The following is a 19587-nucleotide window of genomic DNA, read 5'->3' on the forward strand; positions in this document are numbered from 1 at the left end:
GCTTTATTGATATAATTCATATATCATACAATTTACCACTTAAAGCATACAATTTAATGTTTCTAGTATATTCAACCATCACCAAAATCAATTTTAGAACTTCATCACCCCAAAAAGAAATTCTGCACCCTTAGTCATCACCCGCCAGTCCCCAAACCTCTTCAGCTCTAAGCAACCACTAATTCATGCTCTGTCTCTGTGGATTTGCCTATTCTCAACATTTCATGCAAATAGAATCTTACAATACCAGGTTGCTTCAAAAAATTCATAGAAAGATTCGTATTATTTTTCAATTCTATTTGTCCACGAACTTTCTGAAGTACCCTCAGTGTGGTCTTCTATGTCTGGCTTCTTTTACTCCACATAATGTTTTCAAGGTTGACCCATGTTGTAGCATGTATCGGTCTTTCATTCCTTTTTATTGCCAAATAACATTCCATTGTATGGACATGCCATATTTTGTTTGTCCATTCTTCAGCTGATGGACATTTAGGTTGTTCCAATTTTAGGCTATTATACATAAATCTACTCTGAACATTCATGTACAAGTTTTTTCATGGATGTATGTTTTCATTTCTCTTGGGTATATATCAAGGAGTAGAATTTCTGGGTCACATGGTAACTCTATGTTTAACATTTTGAGGAACTGCCAGACTAGTTTCCATTTTATATTCCCACCAGTGGAATTTAAATTCCTCTCATCCTCACCAACACTTGTTATTATCATCATTATTATTTTTGCCTCATTGGCTTTTTGAAATTTTTTTTTAATACATGCAAAGAGAATAGACAGTGACTATCCATATGTCTACCATCTTGATCCAATAGTCATTAGCAGTTACATCTATGTGTTTTGCCTTTCTCTTGACCTGTCTTTTGAGTCTCTATTAATCCACATGGAAACAATGAGTACAAATCATGTGGCCTTTATGTCTTCAGCAAGGACGGGCTCCTGAGGCTTTGTGGTGGAGGCCTGGGGAGATGACTGATCCGGAGCGCCTCACTCTGCCTTTCCCACTGAGCCCAGCATCCTCTCCTTAATAAGGCTGGGGCATTCTGCTCAGGCTTCCGCAGGATAATGCAGCACTTGGGGATGAAGATGCAACCCAGCAGCCCTGCAGTGGGGGCCAAGACAGAGAAGATCTCCACAGCCACAGTGGACTTGCCTTGTGCACTTTGGTACACGGGCAGAAAGGCCATCCAGACACTGCAGAAAAAGCAGCTTACTGAAGGTGAGGAACTTGGTCTCATTGAAGACATCAGGCAGACCCCTGGCCAAGAAGGTCACAGAGAAAGTGCCCCCAGCCAGGAGACCCAGGTAGCCCAGAACACAGTAGAAAGCAATGCCAGAGCCCTCCTGGCAATAGATGACAATATGGTGGGGCTCGAAGGCCATGTCCCTGTCGGGAAATGGTGGAGAGATCCCCAGCCAGACCCCACAGAGAGAAACCCGCATTGAGGAGGCAACAAAAACCACTAAGGTGGAGGCACCAGGTTCCAGCCACACCCAAATCCTGTGCCCTGAAGTCTGGTGGCCCTGAAGGCAAGGACCACAGTGAGGGTCTTGGCCAGCACAGAGGAGATAGCCACTGTAAATATGACAGCCAAGGTGGTCCGGCGGAGAAAGCAGGTGGCAGTAGTGGGGCGGCCAAGGAAGAGGAAAGGAAAGAGAGCACAGAGGCTCAGGGAGGCAGAAGCTTGTAGCTGAGAGCTCTGTTGTTGGCCCTGACCATGGGTGTGTCCCAGTGCTTCAGGAACACTGCAAGGACCAGCACCACCAGGCTGGCCAGCATGAGTGCCGCTGAGGCCAGCGTGAGTCCCAGTGGATCATCAAAGGCCAGGAAGGTCTCTGTCCTGGGCAGGCAACGGTCTCTGGCAAGGCTCGGGTACTGTTCCTCAGGGCACAAAAGACATATCTTCATGTCTGTGGGAGACACACAGACCCTCACATCTGCCACATGTTGATAATGACACCAGCTCTGTCAAGGGAGGCTCCCTAGATGCTGAGTGCTCTAATGAACATTTTACAGATATTATTGCATTTATGAATTATTCTAGGTACCAAGGCCAGGATAGGCTACATTAGACCCCAAAGCACAGAGAAAAGTGCCCACCCTACATACTTGTTTTTATGATTTTTTTTTTTTTTTTTTTTTAGTGGTTAATTTTTTTCCAAGTAGTAGCAGGATCTGTTCTTATTAGCAGTTATTATTGGCTGACCCGTGGTCCCCTAAAATTCATGTGTTGATGCCTTAATCCCCAGTGTCTCAGAATGTGACTGTACAGATGAGCCCTGATTTACAATGGTTCCACTTATGGTTTTACAAGTTTTTGACTTTATGATGGTGCGAAAGAGATGCACATTCAGTAGAAATCATACTTTGAAAAAAATTTTTTCCCAGGCTAGCAATATATGGTAAGATATTCTGTCATGATGCCGGGCAGTGAGCCACAGCTCCCAGTCAGCCATGCAATCAGTAGGATACACAACCAATACTCTACAACCATTCCGTTTTTCACTTTGGGTAGTATATATAGTAAATTACATAAGATATTCAACACTTTATTATAAAATAGGCTTTGTGTTGGATGATTTTTGCCCAACTGTCGCCTAAAGTAAGTGTTCTGGGCACATTGAAGGTAGGCTAGGCAAAGCTGTGATGTTAGGTAGATTAGTTGTATTAAGCGTATTTTTGATTTGTGATACTTTCAATTTAGGATGGGTTTATGAGGGTGTAACCCCATCATAAGTTGAGGAGCATTTGTAGTTGAAGACAGGTAAATTAGAGATGAGGTAATTAAGGTTAAATGACATCATTAGGTTGGGCCCTAATCCAACATGACTGGTGTCCTTGTAAGAAGAGAAGATTAGGCCACAGATACACACAGAGCAAAGACATGGGAAGACACAGAGAGAAGACAGCCTTATGCAAGCCAAGGAGAGGGTCCTCAGAAGAGACCAAAGCTGCCAACATCTTGATCTCAGAATTCTAACTTCCAGAACTGTGAGAAAATAAATTTCTATTAAGCCACCCAGACTGTGTATTTTGTTACAGCAGACCAGAAAACTAATACTGCAATTTTCCCATTCTTCTTTTGGGGATTGTTAAAATTACTGCTCTGGACTACAATGAGATAGCGCTATATCCCACCAGAACGGCTGAAATGGATAGACTCAGCAACCCAATGACTGCTGAGGATGAGGTAGGCAGAATAATGCCCCTTCTCCAAAGATGTCAACGCCCTAACATGTGGAACCTGTGAATATGTTACCACATATGCAAGAGAGGCTTTTTTAGGTGTGATTAAGTTAAGGATCTTGAGATGGAGAGATTATCCTGGCTTATCCAGATGGGTCTAGTGTCATCACATGAGCCCATGAAAGTTGGAGAGGGAAAGGGTGAGGGGAGAGGTAGATATTTGGCAGAAAAAGAGTCAGCAGAGATTTGAAGCATGAGAGGAATGATATGTGACAAGGAATGCGGGTGGCTTCTAGAAGCTGAGAATGACCCGTGCTGACAACTCTCACGGATATGGGATCTTCAATCCTGCAACAACAGGGAACTGAATTCTACCAATAACATGAAAGAGCTTGGAAGCAGATTCTTCCCCAGAGCCTCCAAGAAACACAGTCTTCCCAGCACTTTAATTTTAGCCTTGTGAGACCCTAAGCAGTGAACCCAGCTGGAGCATGCTGTACCTGGACTTTTGAACTACAGGAACTGTGAGATAGTCCATGTGTGTTGTTTTAAGCCTATCGGCTTGTGGTAATTTGTTACAGCAGCTATAGGAAGCTAATACAGAAAGTAACTGAGCAATGCCTACACTCTTAGTGGGAATGTGAACCGGTACCACCACCAGTGTCAATTAAAGCCGCATGTGTTCTACCTGTGGCCTGTCAATGCCACACCCAACAGAAATCCGTCCGTAGGTCTACAAAAGACACAGCAGCACTACTCATAACAACCCCTGATCAGGAAACTTCTCACATCCGCCATCCCTCTTGGAATGGATGAAAAAGTCATGGAATGTCCACATGATGGGATCTTCCCAGGCACAAGCATGAGAACTACAAGTACACACAACCACTGAGGTGAATCTCACAAGCGTAACATGGAGGGGAAAGCAAGACACAAAAGAATCCTCAGCCCGAGATTCCACTAATAGGAGGTTAAAAACAGGCAAAAGTTATGGACATCAATAGAAGACAGGATGACAGTTACCCGGTGAGACAATGACCAAAAGATGCAGGAAGGGCTTCTGGGGGCAGGTCATGTTCTGTTTTTTGATCAGGGTGTCAGGGACATGGAGTGTTTGATAAATGAGATTTCATCAGGCTGCACATTTATGATCCATGCATTTGCAGGATGAACTTGTTCAATAAAACATTTACCTAAAATAATTGTAAGAGGGGCTTCCTCATCAGCATTCTCATGTCCAATGTTCACAGAAGGTGGGAGACTGTGCAACAACTCACTGGATTGAGAATTTGAGAGGCTGGAGGTACCTTAATGGTTCCTCAGGACTCAGCCTCTAGGAGCGTTCACCTCTTTGGTCTGCAAATTGTCTCTCAGGGCAGGGGCTGCACTCAAAACAGCAGTGGGAGAATCCCTGTTGGGGGATCTGGCTGAATCCTGGAGCACAACTCTTGCTGCAGACAGAGCTAGGGACCTGAGGAAAGATGAGCTGGAGTGTTATCAGCAACCAATCCAGAGACACAGGACACAGGTCCTGTCCTGAACCAGCCCAGAGAAGCAATCCTGTATCTTTCTTACCCACAAAATGAGAATTTTTTCACAGGAAAAAAATCATCTCAGTTACATCAAAGAAGCCATCCTGGAGAGACACCCACAAGGGTAGCAAGTGAGATAAACTCTTGAAAGGCGATCATCTGGCTGACGGTGGGAAAACTTAGTGTGAAATGGAGCCTTTCTGGTCTCTCTGAGTATCCTTCATCAAGAATTACAGGTGCTGAGCCCCCACACAAAACACACAACATTGCATTGTACAGCCAGTGCCCCCTCCCCATATACAAGGGCCTACAAAGGGACAGTTCTGCCTTCTTCAGTCCACCTCCCACCTCCAGGGAAGAGTGTTGGGGTGCGTTGAGGGGGTGAGAGTGCCTTTGAAAGAAGTGCAGCATGCTTTGTTTCTCCTACCCTCAGAAGAAAGCGGACAGCTCTCCCCAGCTCAAACCAATTAAAAGGGAATCATCCGAACTGTTACCGTGTGTCTCCTGGGTTTGAGGGGTCCAGAGATGGGACTCTGACTCTCACTTGGAAAACCTTAAGGCCAACACTGACTGGCAGCGCTGCCAAGAATAAAGGAGGGTAAGGAGGCAGTGGAGGGGGCCACACGCCCACTGATGGTGGACAGAAGGCTGAGGTGTTTCTGCAGGCCACAGTGGACACCTAGACACACCTGTCCCAAGACAGCAACTAAATTTGTTAGTAAATGAAATGAGACCATCTATTGTGCCTGCCTCCCAGATGCTCTATGGGAACATGTTTGGTGAAGTGTATTGCTGTCCTCCTGGGTAAACTTATTCATTAGGCACAGAAGGCATAGGGCCTGTGATATTTGCAGTGTCTTATGAAAATGTTCCAATTTTAGTTTCTCGTAAAATAAAAATAAATAAATAAAGTAATAATGAATATATAATACTAAACCCAGTACAGATTATATTCATCTTTATACCAAGACATTCACAAAATTGAATTTTTAATATTTTTTTAATGAAGGAAGGAATCCACAAAAGTCATGGTGTGGCTTTGTTTCCAGGGACTCTGGCTGTGTACTCTCATCCTCAGGCTTTCCATCACACTTTGAGTGATGGCCAGACACTGGCAGGGCCTACACAGACTGGTCCTTGATCACCTAAACATCCTGATCCCTTGGCTGAGTCTCTCACACTCACTCTGCACTAGCCACATGGATATTCTTGCTCATTCCCATGCTAGGGCCTTTGCATGTGCTGTTCCCACCACCTGCAATGCCAACACTCTTTTCCCATGGTTGGTTCCTTTTCATCTTTCAGGCTGAAGCTCAGATATCTCCTCAAAAGGATCACTTCCCTGACCTTCCTATTCCCTTCAATCACACTCCACCACTTCATCCACTCTTAGTCTTCTTCACAGTACACAATATAGACATAGCTCTATTCGTGTATTTTTAATATATCTCCCCCTACAAAAAAGCCAACATCATTTCCCATACTCTTCATAACCATGTGTATCTTCTGTCTTTACAGTAGCACCTGGCACATAGTATAGGCCCAGGAAATCTGAGTGAAGTTCATGAAAGCATCTCTCTTCCTTGGTTTCAGTCCTCCACAATAAACTCACTAGCTAACAGCTGTGTCCCTTGAGAGATCCCTTTTTAATTCTGGGTCTTAGATTTTTCACCTGTACCTTGAGTGAGCTGAAGAAGGTGCCTTCTTGGCTTGATGATAAAAGTTATAAATCCAAAACTTTCTAGACATTTATGCTACTTGTCATGGGCCATTAGCTTGGCTTTAAAAAGGCTAGAGTACCCACCAACTTCTGGGCTCTGTAGAAATGGTCAAAGAGGACCCCTACCTATGAGACTTCCTCTAAGAATGGCTAGGTAGGTCAAATGACATATCATGGTGGGGAAATTGGATGGAAGAACCCACAGGCCAAGAATTAAGTGTATTCAAGGCATTTAGTAGAAGGTGTATAGAGGCATATCTATGTGGTTAGCAATGATGGGTAAGGCCTCTAAAATACTAGTAGAGAAAATATGTCTGACTGGATATGTCTTTGTCTATAATGCTAAGGGAGAAGACGGACAAGGGGACCCCTGAGTTCTCACATTCCTGGGACCTTCCCAGTAGTATTGGCCAGGAGCACAACTGGCTTCAACCAGAAGAGCAGAAGGCCCTTCCAACACAGACATGGGAAGGCTCCACTCTGAGAAGCCTTATTTGGACTATGACCTCCTCATATCAGTGAAATGACAATGAGAAATTCACATGATAGGACTCCCTATCAGATGAAGTACAGATCATCCAGTTAAATTGGAATTTCAGAAAAATAACAAATGCAATATTTGAGACGTACATATACTAGAAAATTATTTGTTGGTACTTTGAAATTCACATATAACCAAATGTTCTGTATTTGTTTCAATGAAATCTAGCAACCCTACACATAAATGAAGTGTTCAACAACTGAGGAAATAATTTTCTCACCAGCTCCTTCTCAGAGGAGAGGTTGGGGTGTTGATCACCCCTGGAGAGCATTGTGGGCAGGCACCTGTCATGAACCTTTTGCTTCCACTGACAGGTTCATGATCACCCACTCGTTTTTGCTAGAAGTCAGGGTTTCCAGGTATGCAGAGACACTCAGAATTAACCCTTCAGTTGGATTTTGCATGGTAGCTTGAGTCATGAGAGAAATCAATTAATTTAGCACATACTATACAAGGGTACTTCACAAAGTTCATGAAAATATAGAATTGAGAGATAATACAAATCTTTCCATGAACTTTTTAAAGTGTCCTTGTATGTTGGGCTCTGTCCTAAGTGCTTTCTGTATATTAGCTCACTAATCATCACAACAATCCAATGAGGTAGAATTAATATCGTCTCTGTTTTGCAGATGAAATCACTGGGGTCCGGAGTTGCGAGCATGACAATTTTGGTTCTGACTGTTCCACAGTCACCAGCAACTACAAGGCAGCTCAGCCTCATGGGCAGAGGGTGGGCAGGGGGAATAAGAAGCCAGCATGTCTACATGGGTTACCTTCCATCTGAAAGGACTTTTTAATGTGCAAAGGGCATTTGCATCATCATCTGACTTAATGTTTTCAACAGCCATGTGAATCTGACTATTATTTTGTTCTATTTTGAGATGTGTTCATTGAGATTCATACATGGAAGTAAGGTTGCCAGTAAAAGAGCAGGATGCCCAGTTAAGTTTGAATTTCAGTATCAATATACCTTAGGAAACTTGGGGGATATACTTATACTAAAAATTATTTGCTGTTTATCTCAAATTCAAATTTGTAGCACACGTTTGCCAAAAATAGTTCATTGCTTGCCGAACTCAAATTTGGGACACTAAAAAACTACTTGCTGTTTACCTGAAATTTAAATTTAACTAGGCATACTGTATTTGCTAAATTGAGCTGCCATACATGGACATGGCTCATCTGAGGTCACACAGCGAGCGTGGACCCTGAACTCCTAGTCCACTGCTCCTCTTCAGTTCGGTCTCTGTTCTTTCTCCATAGCTTAGAGCAAGTGAACTGCTCTCTGCCCCTCCCTGAATAATCCACTCCACATGTCACAGCCCAGCAAGCCCTGCAATATGAGCTCAAAATTCAGCTTGCTCAGAAAAATCAGAATGACAGTGGCAGTGCAGCTCTCCATCTTCTGGACAAAGTCAGTGATCTTCTCCAGAGACTCTTGGTAGGGGATGTAGAGGTGGAAACTCAATGCAGACACTGGCTTGGCCCAGCTCCCGGGCCACCAGAGTGCTGCCCTGCTGCCCAAAATCATTATCCAGTGCCAGAATGCCAACCCAGGACCAGCGGAAATGGAGCACCAGCTGGGCCACTGCTTGGGAAAATGTGAGGTCACTGGCCAGTGTCCGAAGGAAAGATGGAAACTGAATCTTGTCACTGAGGCTGGCCAACGTGGATGCATAATTGATTTGCGTGGAAAGGTACAAGGGCAGTAGGAGAGAAGATGAAAACTTAGAACTTACCGGCTGATCGTCAGGTTTAAACCAGAAAAATTGAGCAAAAGGAAACAAGAGCAGGGGTGACCAATTCATCCCAGGTTGCCCTGAACAGCTTTCCCAGTTTTGCTGGTGAAAGTCCCACATCCCATGAACACTCTCAGTCCTGGGCAAGTGGGCATGGCTAGTCACCTTAGCTAGGGCAGAGCCAAGGACAAGATTATCTCTCAAGAAACACTAGTGGCTGCTGTTACTTCGCCTAGCCCAAAGCGTCTCCAATGTCAGGGTTCCGAGTGGGGTCCCAGAGTTTGCATTTCTAACAATCTCCCAGCTGTTGATGTTTCTCAGTCTGTACTTTGAGTAGGGAGGTCATAGCTCATCATGGAACCATTTAGATAACATTTTTAAAAATAGCAACAGTTGAATCTTCATCACTATCCTCACATTCCTTTCAGGAGTCAGTGTAATATCTGTCACATGTTCATTCCCTCATTGTGAGAGTGTTTGCACGATAGTTTTTGGAAATGATGCTCTGAGAGTTACGGAGGTTCTACTGAGATGCCCAGGTGGGCTCGCTGCTTCTGTGCCCCTTACTGTCTGGATTAAGCCCAGAAGTGGCTTTTGGAATGACACTCAGAAAGAAATTGAACTTTACCTTTGTTCTTCCCAGTGCTCCTGTTTTTTGCCCCCCTCATACTGTGTTTTGGGTTTCTGTTTCTTGGCTAGCCTTGGTTTTGATTCTAGTTCTGATTTGCACAGAGCTGATGAGTTATTCTTTATTGGTGGTGGTAATGATTTGAAACTTGCTTGTGTGGTCTTGCTATTTTGTGATCTTTGTGGCAAAGTGTACACCAAAAATTTCTTTAACAAAAAAATTATAAAACAGACATAAAATACGTTTCTTGTTTTTAAAAGGAGTGATTTTGTCTAAATTCAGAGCTTATTAAAGGTTATCTCAAAATTAAATATAAAAAAATCAAACAAACAAGAGGTAAAAAAGATAGAAAAAAGTTATGGGTATAAAAATGTATTTGGGGTAAAAAAAGGTTAAAAAATAATTTTGTATAAAAAAACTTGTATAGTAAATTTTTGTCTTAAAATGAAATGACTGATTATTTAGAAAAGAGGAAGAATAGGGCAAAATAGAGAGTCTAACCATGTTGTCAAGGGTCTGTGCAGGTAGTAAAGTGTTCATGAAAAGTGAATTTATGAAAAAAATATATGTGTCATTAAGTCGACTATAATAAAAAGTGAATTATCTATAAATCTTTCTAAAGATTGATCTTTAATATTAAAAATACACTGATACATAACCAAAAATTTGGTTCCCTGTGTTAGAACAATGGATTTTCTTAAAGTATTGTTTTATTCTTAGTAGAAGGTTTTGATTTTTAATCCTAGAATCTGTTTCTTTAACAGTCATCTTCTAAACTGCAGACAGTTTCTATTTCTGCCACATTTTGTCCTGAGATCCGTTTAATTTCTCTAGTTTTAGGTTGGAAATGCTGTCTTCATTTAGAATGGTAATTTGGCGCAGTCCATGCCATGGCAGGATCCTAAAGGAATCAGCTTGGGCTGCCCTCTCCTAGTTGGCAAGGCTGCCGGAGGGAGAGCTGTTGGCAAGGCCACAGCTACGAGCACTTGCTACAACTATAAGAGCTACTGCCTCAGCTTTGTGGTACTGCTTTTGCTTTCTCTTTCGATATTTTGGTTAGCGTGGCAGTTCTCTGAATTCCCAAAAGATTATAAAAATAACACAAATGATTTTTCGGTCATTGAACTAAACATTCCCACAGAGGATCTGAGTAAATTGGACAATTTAAAATTATCCCCTTATGATAAATTGACCATACCAAAATATGTTCCAAAAGCACCGCTCATGACTAAATATGAGCTGCAGCCTAAACATGCGAAGTTATTTCAAAAAGGAAATTTCCATCTGGGTAAATGGATATATGGGATACAATATGGGGAAAGGAAAAGTTTGGTATCCCCATAGGGGACATCCAAACTATGATGTAAGGTGGCAAACATCATTTACTGGAGATTATATTAATGGCAAGAGAATGGTTGGTATTAATGGGAAATTATATGATTGGGATAAATTAAATATATAGGAATGAAACCGTAGAATTCCCTTTACTTTGTGGTGTCCAGTTTTAAATAAATCATTAAGAATCAGGTGTTGGGATAAAAATATATGCTGTAAAATTATTAAACCTGCAAAATTAGATCTTAGAAAAATAAGAGAGTGCAACTGGTTTTGTGAGGGATGGCGCTGTGCACAATGACACTTTGACATTTAGATCAAGATTACAGGGCCACAGCCAATGCATAACCTTAAAATGTGCATGATAATGCTGCTCAAATATCCACTGTTCTTTTTCCATATGAACAGTAGGTTCATTCCATTAGAACATAAAATCATTAGACCCTCATTAGAATGTAAATGTTAACATTTTTCCTTTTAGCAAAGTTGTATTTACATTTAAGAATAGATATAGGTTATCTTGTAACCAAAATAGCTGCCACCCTGTTAATAGGGTGGATGTTAACCACAGCTTGCTAACAGAAAAAGGTCACAAGATAACTTCAAGACAATGAAGGGATGGTTCCAATCTGATAACCTGATTCCAGGAAAAAGAAGCACAAGTTGATCACCTGAGACATGCTGACAAAAGGAAAGGACTGGCTGACCTATAAAAAAGTTTCCTCCCTGCTTTTTGGAATACTGATTTAAGCTTGCTGATACAATAAAAATAGTACCCAAAACCCCCCTGCAGAGAAAAATCTAAATAAAAGGCATTGTCTCATGCTCTACTGGGCTCCAGCTGCAACAGGCTGACAGCCCACAGAGAGAGAATGTGCATATTGATGCATTGAGGTCTCTGTCTCTGTTTGTTATTTTCGCCGACCCTCTCCTTCCCTTTTTGGGTACCCACCCCTCGCTGAAGCTGGACTTTGGCAGTAATTTTATTTTTTGAGGTTGAGTTTTCCTTTTGAAGCTTTTCAGATTCCTATATCAGAAGTTCAACTTTTGCTGTATCTCACTTCACATGATTTGCAAGTTATATGCCATTGCCTTTAGCTTTCCCTCTTTCTCCACTTGAAAATGTCTCGAGTGACAACTCTGTCCTTAACTTTGTCATCAGCTCCTATAACTCTCCCCCTATTCTAACCCTGCTGTTATCACCTGAAACTAAGATGTTCTGTCTTACAGGTCTAAAGAAGCAATGTTTTTCTCTAGTATAGCTTTTTTAAAAAATTTTTTTCAAAGTACATAAAATATTTACTCATATAAATGTAAACATAGTTTTCTGAAGTGTTAGCTTATTTCAGTTGTCTAACTTTAATATTACTAGATTCAAGGTCATTACTTATGTTTGAAATCTTTATTTGAACTAGTTTAAGTGTGCACACACACATGCATGCATGTACACACACACACACACACACACATACATATTAAATACCAGGCATCCCCCAGCCAAAATCAGGCCAGGTCTAGGATTAAAACTTTCACAGTTTCTGAGGCATAAGAAACAAAACAAAGTTTTAGAAATAAGAAGAGTCAGAAGTAAAGGAGTTCAAGAATCAGTCAGTGTGAGTAAATAGTGTGTCTAAAAGCCAGGTGGTCAAAAGAGATATTAGAACGATAGGACAAATTTCAGTGGTCAGGGTAGACAACAATCATATGTGTCATAATTTTGCAGAACAAGATAACACTATCACCATCGACACTTTGGCATGAGCCTGTTCTGGAGCTACTTCATTTTCTAGAGTTTAGTCTATTTTCCTGCCTATGTATTTATTTATTTATCCACTCATTCACTTGACATATAATATACTTAACACATATTATGTGCCAAGTACTGTAATGTTCAGTTTTGGGTCCCCATGGGGTATGTGAGTGGCCATGGACAATATACAGCTCTGTATATGAGTTTAGAGACCAGGAGAAAGATCCTGGCTGAAAATGAGCAGGTGTGGTGTTGTCAGCCTCTTCATTCCCTTTTATGAAGCCGTGGGAATGAAATGTCAGGGTCCTGGAGGGAGTGCAGAACAGGATGAGTAGAAAACCAAGACAGAACCCTGGAAAACAAACAGAGAACTGGGAGGAATTCCAGAAAAGCATGACTTCAAGGAAGTCAAGGGAACAGAGTGTCTCAGAAAAGAAAGAGTGACCAAGAGTGTCAAATGCGGCCAAGAGGTTATGGACGGTGAAGTCTGAAACTGTCTATTGGCAGTGGAGACCTCAGGTTTCGAGATATACAAGAAAGCTGAATGTAGCTGGCTAAGGAAAGACTGAAGATAATGGTAGGTTCGTGGAGTGAGAGGAAGGGCATTAACACTTCTGAAAGCATTCAGTTATTTGGGGGAAAGGAGCTTTCATTTTAAAGCATTTATAAGACAAGAAGAAAAATCAAGGTAGTGAATGGACTTTGCATGAAAGGAATATTTAAAAAATAGCCAGTGACCCTAAACAGGTGACCCTATTTAGGTAGCACTTAGAAAGGGAAAGGCTCGACTTTAAAGGGAAATAATGAAGTTTATTTAAGGAAATGCTTAGTGAGTCTGAGATAAGGGAGTGTAGTAAAGAAGAGTGGTCAAACTGTCAAAGCTGAACTGGACCTTTCCTGTACTGAATTGGAGTGGGAGGCAATGAATGTAACTGCAATGATTCAAACGCCAGAGTTTTTGCATGTATGCCTTAACCTACAAAACTTAAAGAAAATGAGAACTTCCATAAGCCTGTAATGCCTTCCGTGATTTTACCACGAAATTCAGGATTAAGAAGTGTATGACCCCAAACTGAGAGACAGAATTCAGTCCAAAGGATAAGAGAGTGAGTCAGTAAAACAAGACTGAACATTTTTCAGCTTTTGACATTTCTAAGAGAATAAGCAAATACAAAATAAAAACCTGGAATAGAAAATAAATGCTTAGAATGAACAACAAAGATATCAAAGATAAGTTATAAATTAACAAATTCAAATATTTAGAAAGTTAAGATAATGTGTTAAAGAACTTACCACTGTGTCTGATGTATAATAATAGTGTGGTAAACAGTAATTACTAAAATATTATTATGAAAACTGTAACACATATGTATTTGCACCCATTTTCCAGGTTCTCTAGCATAGCTTGATTCTGTACTTCTGCTGTTTTTTGATGAATCTGAATTGTTTCATGGAACGATGGAATTCCCATGATGTTACTAAGAGCCATGTATTTTCCTCCTCAAGGTACTAGTTTTCTTGTTTACATTCCTTTATAATATGGTGTGCCCTAATAGCCTTAGACACATCCTTTCTGCACCTTGTTGAATTCAAACACCTTTCCATCAGGTTAACTTCCAGGTTGCCTATAGGGGTTTCCCACTAAAAAAAGCAATTATACTGCAGGAGGTTTTTCTTTACGTTTTCGGTAACTGGCCTAAGAAACAAGATTTTGCATTCTGACAAGATAATTTTCTCCATTGTCTTTATTAGGTTTTTTTGATTACTGAGGAAAACAGAGCTTTAAAAGGGTTCAGGCTTTACATCCATGTGACATTCTGTATTGCTTTTCAACTCTTCGATTGTCACTCTGGTTAAATGAGTGGCTGTTATTTCACAGTGAGCTGTAATCCCATTTTAAACCTTTTGCCACCTTTTTGGACCTCCCCAATATCAAAATTCTTTTTTTTTTTTCCAATATCAAAATTCTAAAGTAAATCTTTGGGATTTTCCAGGTGGACCCCTGGGGAGCATCAAAGGATATATCTCTCATTTTCTAGAAATATTAAATGATTAGGCTTTCTCGGTATTTTGTATGGAAAGCACTGTTAAATGATAAGTGATACCAGATCTTCTTTAGGTTACATTTACAGGTATGTTATTGATATACATGTTATAAAATTATATAAAATTCTTAAAAATAGAATCCTTTTTATCAATAATATTAGTCATGTTAAGTCTTCTTTAATGTTATTTTTATTTAGATAATGATATTAACATAAGTAGTCTAAAGATTACATAAAATTTCTAAAAGTCTAAATGTCCTAATATGACACTGTCAGTCATAATTCTGGCAGTTATCTTAAAATGCTGTAAACAATAAAATTAACCAATTTGCACAGTCAATTGTTGATGATAATAAGCTTTCATCGGATTTTTAACCATAGCTATTTTAAGTCTCTGTCTTCCAAAGTTTTGATATTTCTCTAAAGGTATCTACAATCATATTCATGAGAAAGACTCTAACAAATACTCTTAAATACAGATTTCTAATACCTTTCATATCTAAATAAACTAAATTAAATAAAAACTTTCCAAAATCATAATAAAAACATTTATGAGCTTCAAAAGTGCTAATTAAGATCAAGCAAGCAGATAAGAAAATTAATTAACATAAAGTTAAATAACAGATAGAGTTTTGTGACATTTATTTAAAACACTTTTTGTTTTTCATTTAAACATTTTCTTTTCCATATTTAAAGAAACTTTCTCCCTTAAGCTCTCTATAGTTTATTCACAATTTGGTAAAGTGTATTTTTGTATACTTTACAAAGGTGAAAGAATTTGCTTTTTCTCCTTACTTGATCATTTCAAAATTTAAAAACTATCTGTGAGGGTTCTTATTTTTTTATAACAATGTGATTATTTACCTAAGTTCAATAAAATTTCTCCCTCTCTTTATAACAAAATATAATTTAAAACATTGGTTATATTACCAGGGCTTTGTCTGAAATATCATATTTCAAAGTGTATATAGAATGCCTGGTTTTAAGGGTTCCCAGCCTTCCCGTAAGTATATACAAATTGTCACTGTGTAGCAGCCCTTGAAACCGTAAAACTGTAGATGAAATCTAAAGTCTGCCTTCCTTTGGCTTCCTTGCCTCAAGCTGTTTTCAAATCTAAGATTCCCATGTAATCGAGTAGAGAAAAGAAGTCATGTTTCTAAAATAAAATCTATAATACACCTGTTATTAGATTGTGACCATGTATATTTCATTTGAGTTTTTATTATGTACCTGTAGACTGGACTAGGTACTAAATTCTTCTAAGTTCCTTCAATCCAACTGTCTTTCAAATTACTAAAAATGGAAACTTCTCTGTTTCTGAAGCCCAATAAACTAAACCTAGAGGAACGTTAAGTAACAACCCTTGTGTCGATCTTGGTACCACGTAGAAATTTTACCCAACTGCCTGATGTCATAACCAGAGACATTCAAACTGCAAAACAGAGTGAGAGGTTGACAGTTTCATGCTGTGGACAGCTTCTTCTAAGATGTTAGGACGAAACTCCATATCATAATGAGACTCTTCCCTTCTTAATGTTCACCTTTTTTTCCTTGCTAGTTAATAGTCATTTGATTTATTCAATTGCTTGCCTTTAAGCCTAGGTTTATGGCTCAAAACCATTATGCAAACTGGGATTGTGATATTACTATTTACTGTTCTTTGGATCTTCTCTTTTTAAACTTTGTACCTATTACTTATTAAATTTTTGCAGAAGTACAACCCCTAACAGTATAATACTGGCCCAACACTTTGAGATGATGACAAAAGACCAAGAAACAGACAAAACTGAACTTAACAATCAACTCCAGGTAGACTGAGCCTGAAAGCCACATCCTTCAAACTTTCCTCGTTGCTCAAATGTGGCTAAAAGGATTTCAGCACTAACTGATAGCCACCATTCATTTCCTCCAATGTAAGACCAGACCAGCAGCCTAGGACAGGTCCATCCTGGCACCAAGGGACATCAAAACACAACCACAGGATGATAGATAAGTGATGCTTTGGGAGAAAGATCTTGGTCAAAAAGGGGAAATGTGAATGTTATCAGAATCAAAACGAAGTCACAGTTGTTAGAACCCCTGCCAAACAGAGGCAGAAAAAGAGCATGAAAGGGAAGGTTCTCATGCACATGTGCCTGATAACAAGAACTATCATGAATAACTCTTCAGAACCTCAACCTTGCACAGAAGCCATGGCAACCTGACACAAAAATTACTTCTGCAAGGACATCTGCCCAGCAACTGCCAGGATCTGGTATCACCCCCGTTATTGATTCTTGTAGCCAAGGGATAATTATTCACCGCAAATTAGGTAATCTTCCATCATTTTTTCTTTAAAAATCTTTGTCTTCCTTTAACTCCCTGAATACACAAATAGTTTACTATGACACTTATATTCCCATTGCAACGTTCTACTCTTAAATAAACATTATTTTTTTAGAAAGCCCCTCTCTGTTTGTTTTTTCAATTGACAGGATAAAGAAAATGTGGTCCCTCCATAAGATGAAATATTAATCATCAATAAATGAAATATGAAGCACAGACAGGTGTTATCACGTGGGTGAACCTTAAAAACATCATGCTCAGTAAAAGAAGCCAGTCACAAAAGACCACATATCGTATGATTCCATTTATATAAAATAACCAGAAAAGTCAAATCCATAGAGACAGAATATAGAATAGTGATTTCCAGGGTGTGGGGTCACGGGAAGTGTTTGCTAATGGATTTGAAGTGTCTTTGTAGAATGATGAAAATGTTCTTAAATTGATTGTGGTGATAGTTGCACAACTCTGACCATACTAAAAGACACTGAATTGTTTGTCTTGTGTGTGTAAATCATATGGTGTGTAAATTATATCTCAATTAATTTGTTAAAAATATGAATTTTAAAAAATGTGGCCCTTAGATATGACAGTATTGTAAAAATGATACAATAAAGCTGGTACACTAACCCTGTTGCCTAAATTTAAATTCCAACCCCAGCACCTTGTGGCTGGGTGACCTGTCATTAATTTTTCTCTAAGCCTCAGTTTCCTCATCAACACAGTGGGGACTATAGTTCTCTCAAAAGAAGGGCATGGCAAGAAAGAGAATAGTGTCAGACATATCAAGCATTAGCAGGAAACCTGGCCTTGTGGCATCGGTGCCTCAATAGCATCACCGTTGTCATTCTTACCATCATTATTGTTAATGAAGAGAAAAGGCTTTGGGATGACTTACCTGGGGAAATTTATAAAGGCCATGGCGACAGTCATGACTGATCAAGTGTCCCCAACAAGGGCAACACGGGGAGGGCTGAGCTGACACGTGTCGTTGGGGATGAGCTCCTCCTGCCCCATGAGAAAGCCCATTGTTTCATCAAGAGCTCCATGCACAGAATCCCCAGAGTTCCAGATGGAGAAGCCCAGCGTGAGGTTGGGAAGCAGCAGGCAGGTGTCTCTGTTGATTTCCTCGATGGCAGATACGAAACCCTGGGCCACCCAGTAGCCCCACATGGAAACACTGATGAAAAGAGAAGCTTACATTTACCATTTGTGCAGCCCACATTTATCATGAGTGCAGATGAAGCAGGAATGAGCATAGTCCGTGACTCCTAACAATGTATATACTCAAGAGGAATGAAAACATAAATCCGCACAAAAACTTGTACATGGATGTGCATAGCAGCATCATTCAGAATAGCCAAAAGGGGGCAAGGGGAATTGGGGAGATGTTGGTCAAAAGGTATGTAGTTTCACTTAGACAGGAGTAATAAGTTTCTCGATCTATTGCACAGCACAGTGACAAGAGTTACTAATAATTAATATATATTTCAAAATGGCCAAGAGATTGGATTTCAAATGCATACATCCCATAGAAAATGGTAAGTGAAATGATGAATATCTTAATTAGATTGAGTTAATCATGGCATAATGTATACATATATCAAAACATCACATGTACCCCATAAATATATACAATTTATTATTCATCAATTTAAAAACTAACCTCACAGTATTAAGGGATGGCAAGAATGTGGAACAACTGAAAGCCTCAGGAATTTTTGGTGGGAATGCAAAATGGTGCAGTTCCATTGAAAAACACTTTGGAAATTTTTAATAAAGCTAAACATATGTGTTTTAAAAACATAGAATAGCCAAAAAGACTATGTCCAGAGCGGCCATGTGCAAAAACAGGTTGAAAAATCCAGTACAGAAAATGGGTGATAGGTACACACAGGTAGAAAGAAACCCGAAGGGTTGGCCAACTCATGAGATTTATTTAATCCACAAACATGTATTCATTCAATAAGCACACCTACCATGTGCCTGGTGCTGTTTTAAGCATGGAGGGTTGGTGGTGAACAAGAGAGACGGAATCCCTGCCTGAACTGAGGGGTCCATGCAGCACAATGTGGAAACAAGAAACCCACATCTCATACAGAGACAGTTACAAATAAGAACGAAAAGATGGAGAGAGCTGCTAAGGTAGGACCTAGGAGACAAGATTGACCAGCAACAGGGAAGACAGGATGAACCCTGAACACCCAGTTGGAATTCTGAGAATGAGCCACTGCCCGAGGCTTTAGAGAAATGCTCCTGAAGGTGCCCTCTATTTTCAGGAGCTCCCCACCAGCCATCCAGGCAGCCACTGATGCAGAAGATGCCAATCCAGCTAGTGGGACAGTGAAATCAAACAAGGTGATGATATCGAAGTGAAATATGGAGAAGCTGCCCCCAATCACCACATCCGTGGGACAGTCAAAGCAGGGGCTCTTCCCTGGCAACCGCCAGCCTGTTGGTCTAGAAAGGGCGGCCCTAGAGAGAGATCCCATGAGGTCAGGAAGCAGAGAGCACAGCCACATTCCTGGAAAAGAAGCTGTACAACAGGTGACAGGGTAGCTCCTGTGTGAGGCCTCACCACACTGTGACAAGGACTTTTATCTAGAAGTTCACCCTCGATCTGGGACCTGGAGGCTGGGACCATACCTGGATCTCAGCTATCCAGGCTCTAGGGAGAATGTGGATCCTGATCTGGAGCAGGGTGGCCACTAAATCCCCAAACCATTAAAAGTTTTGCTTCTTCATCTCCCCCAAGCCAAGAGTACAGCTCTCAGG

General features: G+C 40.3%; 1 pseudogene; it reads right to left on the bottom strand.

Annotated features, from left to right (window-relative positions):
• Positions 1-927: 927 nt before the first annotated feature.
• Positions 928-19334, bottom strand: LOC134372458 (vomeronasal type-2 receptor 116-like; annotated as a pseudogene).
• Between the last annotated feature and the right edge of the window lie 253 nt (positions 19335-19587).

Source organism: Cynocephalus volans, chromosome 3 (genome assembly GCF_027409185.1).
Source record: "Cynocephalus volans isolate mCynVol1 chromosome 3, mCynVol1.pri, whole genome shotgun sequence".
In the NCBI taxonomy this organism is placed as follows: Eukaryota; Metazoa; Chordata; class Mammalia; order Dermoptera; family Cynocephalidae; genus Cynocephalus; species Cynocephalus volans.